This window comes from Rhineura floridana, chromosome 8 (assembly GCF_030035675.1).
Source record: "Rhineura floridana isolate rRhiFlo1 chromosome 8, rRhiFlo1.hap2, whole genome shotgun sequence".
Lineage (NCBI taxonomy): Eukaryota > Metazoa > Chordata > Lepidosauria > Squamata > Rhineuridae > Rhineura > Rhineura floridana.
Window position 1 is genome coordinate 9,911,087 of NC_084487.1, and position 21,294 is coordinate 9,932,380.

General features: G+C 43.0%; 1 long non-coding RNA gene across 1 annotated transcript; it reads left to right on the plus strand.

The window, feature by feature from the left end:
• Positions 1-4,259: 4,259 nt before the first annotated feature.
• On the plus strand, positions 4,260-9,669 carry LOC133390169 (uncharacterized). The gene is made up of 3 exons (XR_009764328.1): positions 4,260-4,382; positions 6,829-7,000; positions 7,880-9,669. It is a non-coding gene; the product is annotated as an uncharacterized LOC133390169 (long non-coding RNA).
• Positions 9,670-21,294: the final 11,625 nt, after the last annotated feature.

Here is a 21,294-nt window from a genome sequence, read left to right on the forward strand (position 1 = left end):
AATAACTGAGTACACATGGCACAAAATTCAACAAGGTTAAAAGAAAACTCACTTCAGAGAACAAAAAGACAAGGACTTTTATCAAAGATTTGGTATGTTACAAATCAGCTGTACAAAAAGTACCATAAAGCTGTGTTACTGAATAAATTAATATATCTATCTATCTTTGGGTGTACTTTTCATTTCTTTAATAAGCAAATCAGGGAACTCTGAAATAGTTTCATGTCTTGCTTTCACCATAGGTGTTTTGTTAGGGAACACAGGGAAAGCGCATGCCTCAGTGGTAGAGCATCTGCTTTGCATGCAGAAGGTCCCATGTTCAAGCCCAGCATCTCTGGATAGGGCTAGAAAAGGTCCTCTGCCTCAAACCCTGGATATCCAAGTAATTAGTGAGAGTGGAGGATTGGTGTACCTGTTGTATGCTATTATTACCCTTTTGCAATATTAACAGTTGTTAGGAGTCTGTATTTGTCTGTCATCGGCAAAGCTTTTGAATTGGGCTGTGCAGATTGCAGTGGCCCGGTTGATGTGTCGTGCTAAGCCAAGCCATGGCTTAGCGTGAACACATGAGCAAGCGGGCTCCCAAAGAGAATATTGTGGCTGCACTGCTCCTTTCCAGTCATTCTGCTACTGCACTGAGCTAAATCATGGTTTGATTTGGTTTAGTGTGTTGTTTAACTGTCCTGGACAAACTGTGGGCTGTAAATCATAGGCCAGACCTTGATTACAACTTGTGATTAGTCTGGAGAGAGATAAACCATGAACCTGGTTTCAGATGACACACTCACCCAGCATATACCAGAACAACTGGGGAGGAGCAAAATGGCTGCTATCCTCTCTCCTGGAGCCTGCACACTTTGTGTGTTTGCACTAAACCATGGTTTGGCATAACATGATATGAGAACCTGGCAAGTGTGTTCTTACTGCATGGAATCCAGTGTGGCCATTCTGTAAGCAGAGGGTCTGGTGATCAAATTGAGGCTGTCACTCATTGAATGGCAATGGGAGTCTATTTTCAATGATAACCCCCTTCCTCCTGCCAGTTCCCACACTATTCCAGAGGGTCCTTAAACACTCCAAAGCAGACTTTCTGGGGATGCAGGTGGAAAGGATAATCAGGGAAAATGAGTCCCTCCCCTTCCACGAGTGGGAGAATCCATGAGCATAAGTCAATTCATACATCTCTGTATTCAAACACATTCAATGCATCGCTACAAACAACCTTAATAAGATAGTTATTCTTCCAGCTCAACAAACAAAGAAGTAGTTAGTGTCTTGTCTAAGATCACACAGGGAGTTCTTGGCCAAAGAAGATTTGAACCTAGGTTTTTCATAGGTTCCGTGTCTGGCATGCTAAACATTTATCTTGATGATGTTCTATTCAGGCATATCCATGTGAGAATTTTCATGCACTCTTAGTTTTGTTCCCTTAGTGCAAGGCTGGGATAAAATGTGCAGCCTGGGACTTATGAGTGTTGTAGTTCAAGACGTCCAGAAGGCACCCAATTACAGAAGGATGCTCTGAAGCAGCGATGGGTAACTTGTGACCCTCTAGGTGTTGTTGGACTAGAGCTCCCATGAGGTCAAGGTCACCTGGCCAGTGGTCAGGGCTAATGGGAACTGGAGTCCAACAATATCTGGAGAGCCACAGGTTCCCTATCCCTGCTCTAGGAGGTGAAGAGGTGCAACACAATACACTTCCAGTCTTCATTCTGGAGAATAAAGTCAACCCCAGGTTCCCATCAAGTTTTGTGTTGCAGAAAAAGTTTCCAGTGCCTGAAACCAATTGTGAATCTGATCATCTGGATCTGATCATTTGATTTATATTTAATAAATAAATCACTTTTAAAATGCCACGTTAATTTTTGACTTACTAATTATTAAACATCTCAAAAGTTTTTCCAATAGTGAAAAGAATTGAAGTATTTGATTGGGGGGAAATATCAATAAAGCACACTTAATGAGACTTAAATATTTTATGAAGAAAGAGTCAAAACTGTATTTAAAAATTATGCTTTACTTGTAAAAATTTTAAGACATGACAGCTCTGCAGCAAACACTTTTCTCTATATTGTTTAAATACTAAGATCCACTGAAAACTGTTAACATACACATTTTAGCACTTCCAAGAAAGTCTACATTTTTATATGCTCCTCACAGATAGTTACCAGCAAAAAAAGTTAGTTACAAGTGTGCCCAGTTTCACTGATATGAAATCATTTTATATGTTATTAATTCATTGTGGGAAACAACGTATTTCCACAGGACATTTTCCACAGAAAAATGTAGCAGAAAACGTTGCCTAGACTTTAACCCTATTTAGACGTAGTGGTGGCTTGTGTTTGTCGGGACTGGTAGGGCAGAAGGCAAGGAGACCACCACTAGGTGGAGTTAGAGCCAATAACAGGCAGAGCCATGTAATTCTAGCTTTGTCCTCATCCTCTTCCATGCAAGTTCTACAAGGGCAACCCTGAGACTAAGAAGGAGGAAGCTGATAGGCAGGGCCACCCACCTGGACTAGTTATAAGTAAGCAGGGGGTAGTGAGAGCAGACTAAGGTTGGTGGGGCAGTGCCCCACTAGCTCTAATGGACTACCCCCCACTACTCGCATACACATGCCATTAATGCTGTGTGAGCTGGGAAAACAGCAGGGATGATTTCCCCAAAGGGGTTCCTATGTTTGGGTGGGTGCCTGCAGTAAGGCAGCCTCCCAAACATCGGTAGGTGGTCTCTGTGAGTTCGAAACCTGAATGCTGGGATTCAAACTCACAGGCACAGTCCACACGTGTTGGCAGGCTTCCCCCCGCAACACTCCTCCAAACGTATAAACCATATGGGGGAGGGACTGGTGCAAATGAGCATGACCCCACACCTAAGTGCCCCAAATAGGAGTTTTGTCACCATGGAAGCTCATGCATTTTGTTCTGCTGGGCAGATTTCCAGGCCATCAGTATGGGTGATGGTCCTCCAGGCCTCTGTATAGCCCTTGGGACTCGCCTCAGGGCACACCTCTTCCACAGTCATATCCTCCTTCCTTAAGCCACATCTCTTGCTTCACATGTTACATGAGTGCGTTTTCCTGGCTGGAATGTGTCCTTGAACTCTGATAAAGCCTTTTGCTTGCCTGGATGGAGAATAGAAAGAGAGAGAGAGAGAGGTGTGAGTGTGAGAGAGTCATGACCCTGGGGTCAGGTTCTCTTCCTTCAGCGGACAAGGTGGTAGAGTCAGAAGGGGAATTGCAGCCAGGACCAGCCTCAGAAGAACTTCTACAAGTCAAACCTGTGATGCCCATGTCCCTCCAGCCCAAGGATGTCACACTGCTGTCCTAGGACTTGGAGAACTCCCATCACAGAAGCTCCAGGATAACCAGAGTCTTGTGATCACTATAGCCATTGTTGCAGATCTCATGGACTTGATGAAGACATCTGAATTATCATGCTGTGCATTTATCTGAAAAATGACAATAAGAAGCTAAGAAGAGCCTCGCTGAATCAAGCCCATTCTGTTCTCACAGTGGCCGGCCAAGGGCCTATGGGGAGCCCAAAAGCAAGGCTTGAGTGCAGTAGCATTCTCACCACCTGTGATTCCCTGCAACTGGTATTCAGAGGTATTCTGATGGTGAAACTAGAACATAGCCACCATGGCTAGTAGCCATAGATAGTCTTATCCTCCATTAATTTGTCTAACCCTCTTTTAAAGTCATCCAAGTTGGTGGCCATAACTACTTCTGTGAGAGTAAATTCCATAGTTTAATGATGCACCGTGTGTCCTGTATCTTCCAACATTTGACTTTGTTGGATGTCCCCAAGTTCTAGTGCTATGACAGAGATAGAAAAACCTCTCTGTCTGCTTTTTCCACACCATGTATAATTGTATTACACCTTTATCGTGTCTCTTCTTACTCGCCTTTTCTCTAAACGAAAAGCCCCAAATTTACAATACTAAATAGTGAAGAATTGTGAGCTCTGTCAACCAATCAAAGGTATTTGCGTCACAGTGAATTATTCCCTCGACTAGGGATGTGCTAGAATTTCTCCCTATTCAGGTTTGGTACCGGACTTTCCATTAATTTGCTTATTCTCTGTCGTGGCAGATTGGATTTTTATGTAGTGTTTTTCTACAACTATTTTCAAAGACTTTTTTTAAAATAAAGCTGCTGCAATCAATATTAAGAATGATAATTTATCCGTATATCCTTTGAAAATGCTATTTCCTTTAAAAATATAGACATTAATATCAATATTTTTTGCACAGGAAAGTAAAAGAGCAGTAGAAGCAACAAAGAATGAACTTGAATCAATGCTGGCCTGTCAGGTTAATGGAATGCTTTCAAACTGGCACTGGCCAACGGATCTCATCTCTACCCTTGACTGGAGCTTGAGGTATATGTATACATCCCTACATACTGAAATCAACAGTTCACTTGGATTGTGGTCCTATAATTTCCTCCTTTGCACTCTCCTTTTTGAGCCCTTGTGTATGAAAAACAGATGCACAGCACAGTGTTAGGAATCCCCTCTTCAAAAGGGTATGAAATGTTTGTGCTGCAATCACTTGAATTTCTTATGAACATTTTTTTTAAAAAAACAACCCATTTTTTTCCTTTCTGACGAATGTGCAGTGTCCATACTGTTTATGTTACATGAAAAGTTAGAGGGGTTTGGTGGTGGTGGTGTTTGTTACATTTTTATGAGTTTTGCTCATTCAGCATGGCCAAGCAGTTGACTTTCAGCAACAAAGCTGATTTTAAACAAAGGCCAAAAGACATTCTGATACTCTGTATACTGGATCAGACCTCATTAATGTGAATTGAACTGACTTTTTATGTCCCTTTTGAGTTCTTTTGAACTTCACCGGCAACTCCTTTTGATAGTCAATAATGTGTTTGTGAGGCGCTGGAACATATTCTATACAACATGGCCCGGTACTCCCCAACAACCTGTCCTAGCAATTTACAGATAAACAGAATGCTTTGAACTCAAAGAATTTCATGTGTATTACACATGCTCAAAATGTGAGAGTTTCATCTGCTGAAGTCTTTGTCCTTTGAAAAACTATAAAGGCCTGTGCCATTTTCTAGAGAGTCAGAGTCAGCTGCAGTTTTCTGCTTGGCTCTTCAACACTGCATGAATAAACTTGGAATCTGCTTCAGTTATAAAAGCCTCCAAGTAAATTCCTCCACAGCCCTCATAGCCAGCTCCAAGAGAAAGTGGTTTCCTGGTGACAGAGATGGAAGTTCTGTGGACCACAGTAACTCCTCCCCCCCCCCATCTGTACAGCCTGTGCTGGTGTTGCACCGAGTAACCAGGTGGGCAAAGCAGGGTCAGATCAGCTCCTCTCAGCTCACCTACCCAGGACTTGGTTTTACACACCAGATCGGCACCCTCATCCATGATCAAGTCATGGATGAGTCTGGTCTTACTGTGTACTGATCTGGTGTTAAACAACAGCATGCACAGGTCTGTGGGCTTAGCGGATGAGCAACCATGGACCCGTCCATGGGAGCAGTAGGAGTGAGGAACAAGGCATAGATAGCCTTGCCTTCATCTTCCAATACCAGAAGCCCATTCCACAGGAACTCAGAGCAGGTCTTTTAGAGTGGTTGCCCCTGTTCTGGGGAGCAGCATTCCTGTTGAGACACGACAGGCACTCACTATCTGAACTTTCCAAAAACACCTAAAGGCATTTTTGTTTCTACATGCCTTTCCACATGGGTGAAAAAGTCTCTGTGTTATGTCTTTGTTTTTTTGTTTCAGAACCTATTTTCAATTGTTTTTGTAGAGTTAAACTATTTTTGCTGTTCCTTTGATATGTCTGCAAATCACTTTGAGACATATGTAAAAGGTGATAATAATAAATAATAATAATCCCAAACTCTGTACTTACCATACTGCATAAAATAGGTAAAAAGATGGTTATGGTTGCTGGATTACTAACAAACTCCGTGACTATGGACACCAGGATGCAGACTAGCAGACTGACAGCCCAAGAGGGGAGACTACTTAAGGACAACATTTGTCATCCAATCCATGTAGAAAGGCCAGAGGTCTGAAGGGAAAGGGGGGGGGAGAAAGCTGAAGTGGTACGTCCTCAGTCCCTACAGAATCTTTTTCAGACATTGATCCTTCAATTCTGCAAGGATGCAATAGAATGTAAATACACTGAGCTAGGCAGATAGCATAGTAACAGATTTGTGACTGTGTGGTTAGTGAGGAATGCTCTCCCTTTAGCTTGCCTCAAAATCCATTATTTCCTTACTATTTTCCTGTTTTAGGTTTTTCTGAGAAAGTTTCAGGAGGGGAGGGAATGGGTAAAACTCCCCTATCATTCCCTCTAGTTCTAAGCAAATATGAGGGCAAAGAGAATGGGGCAACCAGTGGTAGAAAGGCCTCACTAGAGCCAGAAGAGGTCTTGGTGGCCTCTCCTTAACTGGAAAAGATATCATTATTTCCTACCAGAGAGCACAGAATTTGTTGTTTCCTCTGCATCCCAAGTAGAATCCGGAGGCACAGAAAACTGTAATCTCATGCCCCCCTTAACATCTCCTGGGGAAAGTTAGGAGCATCATTTGCATTTAATGAGAGACTAGCAAAGCCCTTCCTATTTCTAGTGTATCTTCCTCACCACTGGTTATTTATCTCTTCTTCTTTCCCAAAGTATTGGGGGAGTTGTGTGTGTATAACCTGGCAGTGACAGGGATGGAACTCTTTGAGCTCTGCCAGGTGCAGTGACTAAGGGTTGAGTCTGGGACCTTTTTGCAGCCACCACTGATTGCTTGGCCTCATGCCTTTGTTGTATTAATTGGATTGTTTTAACATTTGTTATCAGAAGTATCACTAGAAGCTAAAATGATGAAAATGAGGTTATCATACTTTGGACACATAATGAGAAGACATGAATAACTAGAAAAGACAATAATGCCGGGAAAAATAGAAAATGGAAATGGACTGCCTTCAAGTCATTCCCAACTTATGGCGACCCTACGAATAGGGTTTTCATGGTAAGCAATATTCAGAGGGGGTTTACCATTGCCTTCCTTAGGCTGAGAGGCAGTGACTGGCCCAAGGTCACCCAGTGAGCTTCATGGCTGTGTGAGGATTTGAACCCTGGTCTCCCAGGTCGTAGTCCGACACTCTAACCACTATGCAACACTGGCTCTCAGGAAAAACAGAAGGGGGTAGAAAAAGAGGAAAACTAAATAAGAGATGGATTGATTCTGTACAGGAAGGCACAGACGTGAACTTACAAGATCTGAACAGGGTGCTATTGGAGGTCGCCGATTCATAGGGTTGCCCTAAGTTGTAATCGACTTGAAGGCACATAACACAACATTTGTTTATATTTTTTTGCTCACTGTATTTTTATGTATTGCTAGAAACCACCCTATATTGGGTCTGTGACTGCACAATAAATTTGATTGATTGCTAGAAACCACCCTGGGGATCATGATAACATGATGAAGGGTGATGTACAAATTTGGGGAAAATATCAGAAAGAAATATTTTAACCCAGACCTTTATTCAGAGAGATCTAAGATAGGCTTGAGATGGGTTGAGGATTTTCAAATGGAGGGAACTGGGTATTTTGAACACCTGCAGTTCTGAATTCACCCCATCATTAACTGTGACCAGGTCCACTATTACAGTGAAAATCATCAAAGCATCAGAGTATAATTTGAGTCCATTGTCATGGGGGCATTTGTAGACTTAGATGGAGAAAAGGATACAGGGAGGCTCAAATGGCAATAGCTTAGGTGGCACCAAAGGGAATAAGAGTGAAGAGGTTGTTACCTGAGATAAACCAGTATTCTCTTAAAGAGAGAGGTGTATTTGTAAAAAAGACCTGACATTTCAATGTATGGGTTTCTGTTTTGTCACAGGCAGTCTATCTAGGGATAACTGGGTTACCTTGCATCCAGCTGCTAAAGCATAACCTCCTCCAACCAGGACTACAGTCTCCCAGGGCATTGTTTCCTCAAAGTCCTTCCAGGTGATTATTGGTCCTCCTGAGTTAACATCGGTGGAATTTGTAATTTGTCAAAGTAAAATGCACAAAGAAAGATAAGCTTGCCATGTTTCCAGATATCTTTGCAAATTCAGGTTGGTGTGAATTGTGTTGTTCAGAAATATTCACAAAGAAGCACAGAGTTCTAAAACTGGACCAAAATGAACAAAGACATCCTGCCTAAACTTTATTTGTGCTTTAAACTCTTTAAACACACACACACACACACACAAAACCTTATTAAAACTGGAGCTCAAATGAATCTGCATACACTGAAGACATCTAGAAAAAGTAGGTTCAGGTCAAAAGTTGTTTTACTTAACAGCCTGCAAAGACCAACATTTTTATCTTAATGACAATTCCTGTTCTGCTTTCAATTGGTTGAAACAAACATGTGCAAATTCTGATTATGCCCAGTTGAAGCAAACCTGGAGAGTTATGGGACAAGAAAGAAACAGTCCTTAAATTGTGGAATTCCTGTTAGCAAAATCACGCAGACAGAGTCCAGAGAGAGCAGTCCTGATAACACTTTATTAAGCAAACTGAACAAAAGCAGTTCATAATTTGAGGTGAAAAAACAGAGAGGTTTTGTCTTTCAGTTCAGGTCTTGTACAAAGCAGGGAGGCATACAACCAAACACACAGAGGAAAACTTCCCCAGAATTACACAGCAAGTCAGAGCACATGCTAACTCACTGAAAGATCATGTCACTGCTTGGTTGCTAAGCAACACCTCCATTTGTCCTCCACTTAGCTAGTTGACTTTAATACTAACAGAATTAACCCTTAAGTTACAAAATGAATGATCCGTGCTGTTATACTTCTAACAATTTCCTTCCCACAGAGGTGCATCTGGCACCAACCAGAACCTGGTGAAAAAAAAGCCACAGGGAAACGATGGTCCCCCTATAAAAAGTAGTAAGTTATGAATCTGGTAGAAGACATAACCTTCCTTTATAGCAGCCTTCCCTAACCTGGTGCCCTCTAGGTGTTTGCCAGCCCAAGCTAGCACGGTCAAATGATGGAGCTAATGGAAGCATGAACATCTCTGTTATCTTTTCAGCGCCTATTGAAGACCTTCCTTTTTCAACCAGCCTTTTAAGTTGAGACCTTATCCCAGTCTGCATCTGTGTTGGAATTGCTTTTAAATATGTTTTTAAAAACTTAAAAGAAAAAAAACCCCAATATATTTTAACCTTTTTTCTTTTTTTAAGACATCTTCAAAGCTTTTTTAAAAAATGTTTTCAAAGATGTTTTGTTTTAATGTATTTTAAAGTCTGTTTTTATGATGTTTTAAAGTGTTTCTAGTGCTTTTGTGGGCTCCAGCTGGGAGGAAGGGCGGGATATAAATCAAATAATAAATAAACAAACAAACATGCTGGCTGGGCTGATGGGAGTTGTAGTCCAAAACATCTAGAGGACCTCAGCTTAGAGAAGACCAGTTTACAGGAATACCTGTTTTTCTCAGAGTTCATAAGTGAACCTGAGTCTGAATGGCTATAGTTGCCCGCAAATGGTCCAAACGGGAGCAATATGTGAACAAAAAAATATATAATCTGAAGCTCACTGTTGTAACTGATTTTATTGTGTGAACTCACTTGAATGTCATATGAATGTTTGAACTCACACGTAGATACTTTGTGAGGCTGGGAACCAATGGAAGCTAATAAAGATATATCAAGTACTATTGTATGCAAGGCCCTCATACCCCTTCTTTCCAAAGCATGGCTTCTTTGCTGGAATCAAGAAGAGGAGAAACCCAAGGAAAATAGACTGTGGCATCAGTCCGGTAGCCTTTCCTAGGGAAGAGAGGGGAGAGTTGTTTTCTAGTAGGCAACAGAAATAGGCAGCAGGGAAATGTATGGCCCATCCTGTTTCCTCTTACTGGCTTGTTGCAAGTGTTTCCAATATGCTGCTCTTACTCTTGTGGATGTTATATTTCATGTTATATCCCCCAAACATCATGCCACATGTTTCTATGAATGTTATAGGAGGAGTAATAATAAAAATACTTAACATGCTTATAGTGCTTGCAAGTGTTCAGAGCACTTTGCAAGCAGCATCTAGCTGTAATCTTTACAACAATTGTGTAATGCAGGGTTGGGGAACCACCACCCCGCAGGACTAACTGGGCATGCCAGCCTCTCCATTTGACCCACCAGGCTGCTTTGTCCAAGCCGCACCCTCATGCCCTACATGACATCAGGTGTGGGGCACTGCTGGGCTGAACAATCAGCTGAGCACTGCATCTTGCAACATGCCATAGCTTTGCCCGCATCATTTGATTTCAAACCACGTAGGCAAAAATAGGTCATCTGACAACTTTGTGAGTCAGGTGATTGACAAGGTGGGTGTCACCACCCATCTGACAAACTTGGTCCAGAGGGCAGAAGGATATGGCCCACTGACTGGATCCAATTCTTCACCTCTGGTGTAAAGTGTTATGTCAATAGCTTATGACAACTTTATGTGACAAAACCATTTTGTTCAGTTTTGCTGTAGGTGGGTGTGTTTTGTTAGCCATCCTAAACAGCCGATATTTTGCTTTTTAATTTTATTTTACTCAGCTAGCAACTCCAAAAAAAAGTGTCTAACCATCAGCATTACCACCATTTCTATGCTACAGCAGTGGCATGGCAGCTTGCACAGACCTTTCAGTATTAAAAATGGAACTTGTAGGACCAAAATCATATGGGTCCTTCTCACACAATCTGTTGCTCCCAATCCCATTCGGAAAGATTACTTACTTTTCAAAGAACGATGACCAGCCTGGTATAAATCCAGGCTCCCTTGTAAACCAAAGCAAAAGTCATCAAGATGAAAAAGAATGCAGTCACCCATTCTGGATAGCTAGAAAGGAAATTAAAAAAGGGAATAATTTAATACTAGAGCCCTACAAACAGAGGTTTTGCTGCTGAGCAATTCACTCTTTTCAAAGTAAAGAGTTTTCTTTTCATGGGCTTCATAGACTCGTGGCTCTTTTAGCTCCTTAGTCCACAGTCATGCATGAGTAGGGAGGGGCAAATCTGACCATTTGCTTCTCTCAGTTTCATTTTTCCAATCTTAAGTTCAGTTCGCCACATTTCCACATTTTGTTTGTGGTGGTTGTTGTTTTTTAAAAAATCCTCCTGAAAATTCATCAGCCCTTTTGTCAAAATATGCCCATTCTCTATATAATCTTTTTCTAATATACTCATTTCCCCCTAACTAATTTCCCCTGATCTAGTGCATTTGTGTGTGCTATTTTCACTATGTATTCGTATGCACACTCTACCCTAGTATATGCATTTTTGTATACATTTTGTGGCTGCAGAACTGGACTGCAAAATTTGGAGCAGTGCGATGCCTATGTTTCAGATCGCGTATTGTTTTGGAAAGTGCAAAATATGTAGATTCACTTTTACCGAACTGAATTTCTTCTCCCCCAGTCCTGTGCATGAGAAGCAAAAACTGTACTTTTTTTCTTCAGCTGTCTTCAAATATTTGAAAGACCAGAGACAGAGAAGACTTGTTCTTGGTTAATCCAGAGAGTAGATGCAGATTTTGGCAAAATTTTAGGATAAACATCCTTACTGTAGGAGCTGTTTGACAGTGGAACAGACTGCCTCAGGATATGGTGGGCTCTCCTTTGCTGGACTGCAACCTGGGAGACCAGGGTTCAAATCCCCACAGAGTCATGACCTTGGGCCAGTCACTGCATCTCAGCCTCAGAGGAAAGCAATGGTAGAACCACCTCTGAATATCATTTATCATGAAAACCCTATTCAAAGGGTCGCCATAAGTCTGGTTGACTTGAAGGCAGTCCATTTCCATTTTCAAACATGATTGCACAGAAATAAATCCCATTGAACTCAAAAAGTATGCAAATGACCAAACCCACCCACCCTTCTTTTCCCTCCTATCCCCTCCCTCTTGCCCCTTCCGTCTCCCTTCCTTTGCCCCTCTCTCCCCTCCCCCTCCCCTTCCAATCCCCTCCTTCTCCTTCCCCCTCCCCTTCCTCCTTCCCATGGTCAGTTTTACCTATCTTAAGCATGATTGCATGGAAGTAAATACCATTGAACTCTATAAGCATGCAAACGAATAAACCTGCCCTCCCCTCCTCCTTCCTTGGCCCCCCTCCAATACACTACTTCCCCTTCCCCCTCCTCCTCCCCCATGGTCAGTTTTACCTATCCTAATCATGATTGCATAGGAGTAAATCCGATTGAACTCAATAAGCATGCAAATGATCAGACCTGCCTTTCCCCTCCCTCCCCTTTGTTGACCATTGAACCACACTGTCACTGAGTGTTTTTCCATCAAGTCTGAAAGTGTGGAAATCTGTAGCTAAGAGAAGTTATGTCTTTGCCCAGTCTGGGAACGGATAGCCAAGGCCGTTGTCATGGCAGCATCAAGATAGACTGGGAGAGTTCTAGCAGCTATCTGTGTTGAGCTGAGTCTTCTGTGTAATGTCTTTGAACTGAGAACTTCTCTCCTAGAGGGGGGGATCTTAAAGCCTTAAGCCATAATGTCTTAATGAAAGACTCTTAACCTGATCTAATGCATCTGAGAAGTTTCTTGAGCAACTTAACTCCAACGTAACGTATGCTGTTTCACGCAACAACACACACACTTCAACACCCTTTCCTCTTCCTTCCTCCTCCCCTGCCCACATCAGCACTCCTCCTCTCCCCCCACCGGTCAGTTTTACCTATCCTAAGCATGATTGCATCGGGGAAAATTGCACTGAATTCAATAAACATGCAAATGATCAAATCTGTCCTTCTCCCTTCCCCCTCCTGCCTGCTCCTACCATAGTCCTCCACTTTGCCTTTCCTCCCCTCCCTTCTCCTCCTCCTCCCTTCCCCATCCCCTGTGGTCAGTTTCACCTATCCTAAAAGCATGATCGCAGAGGAGTAAGTCCCACTGAACTCAATAAGCATGCAAATGATCAATCCATTCTCAGCAAACTTGCACAGGATCCCATTTCTTACCTCCCGGATTAAAAAGCAGGGAAATTTACTCATAGGCAAAAAACCTTGCAGTTTAAGAATGTACTTATAGCCCACGGATATTTCTATCAAACTCTAAAAAGCAGGGAAATTGGGCAGCTATTGCTCAGAGGCACGTTACCAAATTCTTCCAAGCTACACAGCAAGTGGATTGGACTGTGAAGGACCAACCAAAATGCGTGTTTGCATTTTGACAAATTGGACTGTGAAGGACCAACTGAAATGGGTTTTGCATTTTGACAAATTTGTAGGGCAGTACAGTATCTCAACCTCCTCTTTGGATGCACACCTTAACGTGATGAGGGGGTTTGAGTGTGTTGAAGAAGCTAAGAGCAATGCCGCCAGGAGTCTAGACCAAGAGGCTAGACTCCTAGCAGGGGCACCCAAGGCGGAATGGTCAAAGCTGAAACACCAGACTAAGATGCATCCAAACTCAAAAGGAAGGCAATGGTAAACCACCTCTGAATACCTGTTACCACGAAATCCCTATGAACACAGTATCCAAAATGCAACACGAGATAGTGCTGGAAGATGAGACCCCCAGGTCAGAAGGCACTCACCGAGCTACTGGGGAAGAACAAAGGATAAGTACAAGTAGCGCTGTGACTAATGACGCAGCTGGGTCAAAGCCGAAAGGAAGCCCGGAGGCTGATGTGCACAGATGTGAAAGGAGAGTCCGGAGTTGTACGACACACACAATAGGAACATGGGATGTGAGAAGCATGAACCAGGGAAAGTTAGAAATTGTCAAGCAAGAAATGGAATGCATCAACATTACAATACTTGGTGTGAGCGAACTAAAATGGACGGGAATGGGACATTTCCAATCAGGCAACTACAAAATATTTTATGCAGGAAATGAGAAAGTAAGAAGAAATGGGGTTGCTTTAATAGTGAGAAGTGATGTAGCAAGAGCAATTAGGAGCTACAACGCAAGGTCTGAGCGAGTGATATCAATGAGATTAAATGGGAAACCTATCAACATAACCATCATCCAAGTCTATGCTCTGACGACAAATATAGAAGAAGAGGAATTGGAGAGATTTTATGCAGAAGTACAGGAAGAAATTGATCACACACCAAAACAAGATTTGCTGATAATCATGGGGGATTGGAATGCAAAAGCAGGGGACAGAGAAGAATTAGGAATTGTAAGGAAATGGGTCCTAGGAGACAGAAACGAAGCAGGAGACTTATTGAATTCTGTGAAGCCAATAATTTGTTTCTTGCAAACACATTTTTTGAACAACTGAAAAGACGACTATACACGTGGACATCACCAAATGGTCAATATAGGAATCAAATTGGTTATATAACTGGTAGCAGAAGGTGGAGAAGTTCCATACTTTCTGCAAAAACAAGACCAGGAGCAGACTGGTCACATCATGAACTGGTCATATCGAAAATCAGAGTAAAGCTAAAGAAGACCAACAAAGCAATCATAACGCCAAAATACAATTTAAATAACATCCCAGAAGAATATAAAGATCAAATAAGGAACCAGTTTGAGGCTTTGAACTTAGTTGACAGAGAACCAGAGGAACTATGGAATGAAGTCAGAGACGTTGTCAGAGAAGAATGCAAAAAGACAATGCGTCTAGTTAAAAAGAGAGAAAGACCCCAATGGATGACTGAAGAAACTCTTGAAATGGTTAAAGAGAGAAGGAAAGCAAAAGCAAAAGGAGACAGAAGCACAGTCAGAACCCTAAATGCAAGAATACAGCGACTAGTACGTAGGGACAAAGAGAACTATTACAATAGTTACTGTATAGAAATAGAAGAGGACAACAAAAAGGGTAGAACAAGAGCCGTATTCCAAAAGATTAGAGAAATGAAAGGGAAATTTAAACCAAGAGTAGGGATGTTGAATGATCAACAGGGGAACACAATGACTGACCGAGATGAAATAAAATGAAGATGGAAGCAATACACTGAAGAACTCTATAAAAGAGATGCCAGGATGACAGATTCATTCACAGAGAAACTATATGATGAAGAACCAGAAATTTTAGAATGCGAGGTGAAAGCTGCTTTTAAAATACTTGGAAGAAACAAATCACCAGGAATAGATGGCATACCAATAGAGTTGTTACAAGCTATTGAGACTGAATCAGTCCAAATTTTGACTAAATGTCAAGAAATATGGAAAACTAAACAATGGCCCACAGACTGGAAGCGTTCCATATACATCCCAGTTCCAAAGAAAAGGGATCCCAGGGAATGTAGTAATTTATTTTTTATTTTTTTATTTTATTTTTAAAACTTATATACCGCCCGACTAGCACTAGCTCTCTGGGCAGTGAACATAGATACAATAAAATACAATATAATACAAAACATCAGTCTAAAATCAAATTTCACAATCTAAAAACAGCAAAGGCTAAAATCAAATTACAAACATTACAATCATTAACAAAAAAATTAAAATGCCTCGGAGTAGAGAAAGGTTTTAACCTGGCGCCGAAAGGATGATAGAACGGCTTCATATAGATGTTAAAAAGCATGGGAGACAAAACCGAACCCTGCGGGACCCCACATTGGAGTACCCACGGTGTCGAGCAATGTTCCCCAAGCACTATCTTCTGGAGACGGCCTGCCAAGTAGGAGCGGAACCACTGCCACGCAGTGCCTCCAACTCCCAACTCCGCAAGCCTCTCCAGAAGGATACCATGGTCGATGGTATCAAAAGCCGCTGAGAGATCAAGGAGAATCAACAGAGTTACACTCCCTCTGTCTCTCTCCCGACATAGATCATCAAACAGGGCGACCAAGGCAGTCTCAGTGCCAAAACCGGGCCTGAAACCCGATTGAAATGGATCTAGATATGGAACATTTGCCACTGGTCTGTAGCTGCTGAAATCCTCTGGGTCCAGGGAAGGCTTTTTCAGGAGTGGTCTCACTGCTGCCTCCTTCAGACAGCCAGGGACCACTCCCTCTCGCAAGGAGGCATTTATCACTTCCCTGGCCCAGCCAACTGTTCCCTCCTTGCCAGTTTTTATTAGCCAAGAGGGGCAAGGATCTAGTACCGAAGTGGTTGCATGTACCTGTCCAAGCACCTTGTCCACGTCCTCGAACTGAACCGACTGAAACTCATCCAACAAAACATGATAAGACTGTGCACCAGACACCTCACTAGGGTTAACTGCTATAAAATGAGAGTCTAGGTCCCGACGAATGCGTAAGATCTTATGCTGGAAGTGCTCAGCAAACTCATTGCAGCGGGCCACCGAAGTATCTACAGTGTCCTGAAGGCCTAGATGGAGTAGCCCTCGGACAACTCTAAAAAGCTCCGCTGGGCGGGAGAGAGATGCCTTAATAGTGGCGGCGAAATATTGTTTTTTCGCCGCCCTCACCGCTCCTATATACCGCTTGGTGAAAGCACAAACCAGCGTATAGTTGCATTCATCAGGAGTTCATCTCCATCTCCGCTCAAGCCGCCTCCTATCTTGCTTCATCGCCCTCAACTCTGGAGTATACCAAGGAGCTGAATGAGCTCTGCAAAGGAGAGGGCGCGCAGGAGCAATCGTGTCGACAGCCCGGGCCATCTCCGCATTCCACAGATTAACCAGGGCTTCAACAGGAGCGCCGGTCCTATCAGCCGGAAAATCCCCCAGAGCCCTTTGAAAACCTTCAGGATTCATTAGTCTCCGGGGGCGGACCAATTTAATAGGTCCCCCACCCTTGCGGAGGGAAAAGGTCGCTGAAAGTCTAAACTTCAGCAAGCAGTGATCTGTCCATGACAAAGGGAGAGATGTAAAACTCCCCACATCCAGATCACTATCCCCATGTCCAGTAACAAAAATAAGGTCGAGTGTATGCCCCGATATATGTGTTGGGCCACTAACATATTGGGACAGCCCCATGGTTGTCATGGAGTCCATGAAGTCCTGAGCCGCCCCAGACAAAGTAGCCTCGGCATGAATGTTGACATCTCCCAGTACTAATAGTCTAGGAGATCTCAACAATACCTCAGAGACCACTTCTGTCAACTCAGTTAAGGAAGCCACTGGGCAGCAAGGTTGGCGGTACACCAAAAGGATTCCTAGTCTGTCCCTCTGGCCCAACACAAGGTGCAAACATTCCAGACCAGTAGTTGTATGGACATGGTGCTTGGTGAGTGAGATGGAACTCTTATAGACCACAGCAACCCCACCTCCCCGACCCTCAGATCTACCATGATGCTGAACCAAATACCCCGGTGGGCAGATCTGGGAGAGACTAACTCCTCCCTGTTCGCCCACCCAGGTCTCGGTTATGCATGCCAGATTGGCTGCCTCGTCCATAATCAAATCATGGACGAGGGTTTTTTTATTATGAACCGATCTGGCATTAAAAAGCAGCAGCTGGAGATCTGAGAGTTGGCTGAGAGGACAACCAACAACCCTGCAGGTATGAGAAGGACCGGAACAAGGCACAGCCACAACATGTCTGGGCCGCGTTCCCCTTACCTCGCACATCCTTCTCATAACACCATACCTCCCTCTGCCTGTCACTACGGCAATTGGGGGCCCCTCATGTCTCCCCGCTAGATGGAAAGATCTCTTCCCCAGGCACATTATAAACTATAAATACAAAAAGAAAAATACAAAAAACTCAAATACATAAAATACACACTCACTCACAACATGCATTCATATAAGCACCCAGAAAGAAAGCAGCAAGAGCAGCAACCTCTCCTTCCCTTGGGCGATGGTCTCTTCCTCCTGCAGGCCCTGGGTCTCCCAGGCCACCTCAGCCAGCCGGCTTATGTATCCCCCAAAGAGGGACAGGTGGTAAGAATCAGTCCTGGCTGGCTGGGTACCTGGGGCCTGGTCCTGCCAGGCAGAAGTCCCTCAGGGAAGGGTGGTGGAGGTGGTGGTCCCACAGCAGCAGCAGCAGCACAGCAGCAGCAGCCTCTCCTTCCCTTGGGCAATGGTCTCTTCCTCCTGCAGGCACTGGGAATTATCAAACTATTGCCTTAATATCCCATGCAAGTAAAGTAATGCTCAAGATTCTACAACAAAGGCTCTTGCCATATATGGGGCGAGAAATACCAGACGTTCAAGCTGGATTTAGAAAGGGAAGAGGTACCAGAGATCATATCGCAAACATACATAAGAACATAAGAAGAGCCTACTGGATCAGGCCAGTGGCCCATCTAGTCTAGCATCCTATTCTCACAGCGGCCAACCAAGTGCCTGGGGGAAGCCCGCAAGCAGGACCCGAGTGCAAGAACACTCTTCCCTCCTGAGGCTTCCGGCAACTGGTTTTCAGAAGCATGCTGCCTCTGACTAGGGTGGCAGAGCACAGCCATCATGGCTAGTAGCCATTGATAGCCTTGTCCTCCATGAATTTCTCTAATCTTCTTTTAAAGCCATCCAAGCCGGTGGCCATTACTGCATCTTGTGGGAGCAAATTCCATAGTTTAACTATGCGCTGAGTAAAGAAGTACTTCCTTTTGTCTGTCCTGAATCTTCCAACATTCAGCTTCTTTGAATGTCCACGAGTTCTAGTATTATGAGAGAGGGAGAAGAACTTTTCTCTATCCACTTTCTCAATGCCATGCATAATTTTATACACTTCTATCATGTCTCCTCTGACCCGCCTTTTCTCTAAACTAAAAAGCCCCAAATGCTGCAACCTTTCCTCGTAAGGGAGTCGCTCCATCCCCTTGATCATTCTGGTTGCCCTCTTCTGAACCTTTTCCAACTCTATAATATCCTTTTTGAGATGAGGCGACCAGAACTGTACACAGTATTCCAAATGCGGCCGCACCATAGATTTATGCAACAGCCTTTTTCACAGCTGCCGCACACTGGGTCAACATTTTCATCATGCTGTCCACTACGACCCCAAGGTCTCTCTCCTGGTCGGTCACCGCCAGTTCATATACCCCATGAGTGTATATGTGAAATTAAGATTTTTTGCTCCAATATGCATAATTTTACACTTGTTTATATTGAATTGCATTTGCCATTTTTCCGCCCATTCACTCAGTTTGGAGAGATCTTTTTGGAGCTCTTCACAATCCCTTTTTGTTTTAACAACCCTGAACAATTTAGTGTCATCAGCAAACTTGGCCACTTCACTGCTCACTCCTAATTCTAGGTCATTCATGGACAAGTTGAAAAGTACAGGTCCCAATCCTTGAGGGACTCCACTTTCTACAGCCCTCCATTGGGAGAACTGTCCGTTTATTGCTACTCTCTGCTTTCTGCTTCTTAACCAATTCCTTATCCACAAGAGGACCTCTCTTCTTATTCCATGACTGCTAAGCTTCCTCAGAAGTCTTTGGTGAGGTACCTTGTCAAACGCTTTTTGAAAGTCTAAGTACACTATGTCCACTGGATCACCTCTATCTATATGCTTGTTGACACTCTCAAAGAATTCTAGTAGGTTACTGAGACAGGACTTTCCCTTGCAGAAGCCATGCTGGCTCTGCTTCAGCAGGGCTTGTTCTTTTATGTGCTTAGTTAATCTAGCTTTAATCATACTTTCTACCAGTTTTCCAGGGACAGAAGTTAAGCTAACTGGCCTGTAATTTCTGGGATCCCCTCTGGATCCCTTTTTGAAGATAGGCGTTACATTTGCCACTTTCCAGTCCTCAGGCACGGAGGAGGACCCGAGGGACAAGTTATATATTTTAGTTAGCAGATCAGCAATTTCACATTTGAGTTCTTTGAGAACTCTCGGGTGGATGCCATCCGGGCCTGGTGATTTGTCAGTTTTTATATTGTCCATTAAGCCTAGAACTTCCTCTCTCGTTACCACTATTTGTCTCAGTTCCTCAGAATCCCTTCCTGCAAATGTTAGTTCAGGTTCAGGGATCTGCCCTATATCTTCCACTGTGAAGACAGATGCAAAGAATTCATTTAGCTTCTCTGCAATCTCCTTATCGTTCTTTAGTACACCTTTGACTCCCTTATCATCCAAGGGTCCAATCGCCTCCCTAGATGATCTCCTGCTTTGAATGTATTTATAGAATTTTTTGTTGTTGGTTTTTATGTTCTTAGCAATGTGCTCCTCAAATTCTTTTTTAGCATCCCTTATTGCCTTCTTGCATTTCTTTTGCCAGAGTTTGTGTTCTTTTTTATTTTCTTCATTCGGACAAGACTTCCATTTTCTGAAGGAAGACTTTTTGCCTCTAAGAGCTTCCTTGACTTTGGTCGTTAACCATGCTGGCATCTTCTTGGCCCTGGCGGTACCTTTTCTGATCTGCGGTATGCACTCCAGTTGAGCTTCTAATATAGTGTTTTTAAACAACTTCCAAGCATTTTCGAGTGATGTGACCCTCTGGACTTTGTTTTTCAGCTTTCTTTTTACCAATCCCCTCATTTTTGTGAAGTTTCCTCTTTTGAAGTCAAATGTGACCATGTTGGATTTTCTTGGCAATTGGCCATTTACATGTATGTTTAATTTAATAGCACTATGGTCACTGCTCCCAATCAGTTCAACAACACTTACATCTCGCACCAGGTCTTGGTCCCCACTGAGGATTAAGTCCAGGGTTGCCATCCCTCTGGTCGGTTCCATGACCAACTGGTCTAGGGCATAGTCATTTAGAATATCTAGAAATTTTGCTTCTTTGTCATGACTGGAACACATATGCGGCCAGTCCAGAGCGTGGAAGATTACTTTTAAAAAGTAATATATTACAGTTACAATTACTTGGCCCAAAAAGTAGTAATTAACGTTAAAATTGCAATTGCTCTGAAAGTAACTGATTACTTTACTTTTTCTCAAAAGTAATCACTACAATTACATTTCAGTTACTTTTTAAAAAAAACTCCTACAAGGTGCTGACCTTGGCTGCTGCACATCTAAGAAGCCTAAAACAATATTAAAAATAAACACACACACACAGGGGGTAGTAGAATAAAAAAATTTATCCATAAGATTAACATAATGGCATAACAGAATCTCACATCCCCCCAAGCAATGAAGATACCCCAACTCTTGAAATCAAATTTTACACTTGAAATGCTTTTATAATATGTTTCTGTTATGTCTCAAAAGAACAAGATGCTCAAAGAGCATGTCAGACAAGGAATGTCTTTTTACAGTCATTACGTTGCCACCAGTACTGAACAGGCGTTCTACTGCGGCGCTTGAAGGCATGCCTGTGTTGTGCTGCAAAAAACACCGCAGCACACGTGGAAAGCCATGGAGTGATGACACTTCCCTGCTGGGAGACCTCAGGTACCTCACCAGTTCCTCCTCAGCAGTGTCCACTGCTGACTTCTTGCCCTGGGGCAGAAAGTTAAAGAAGTCATCTTCTAAGTCATCTCCTTCCTGGTCTTTATCTGAAGACTGATCACTGT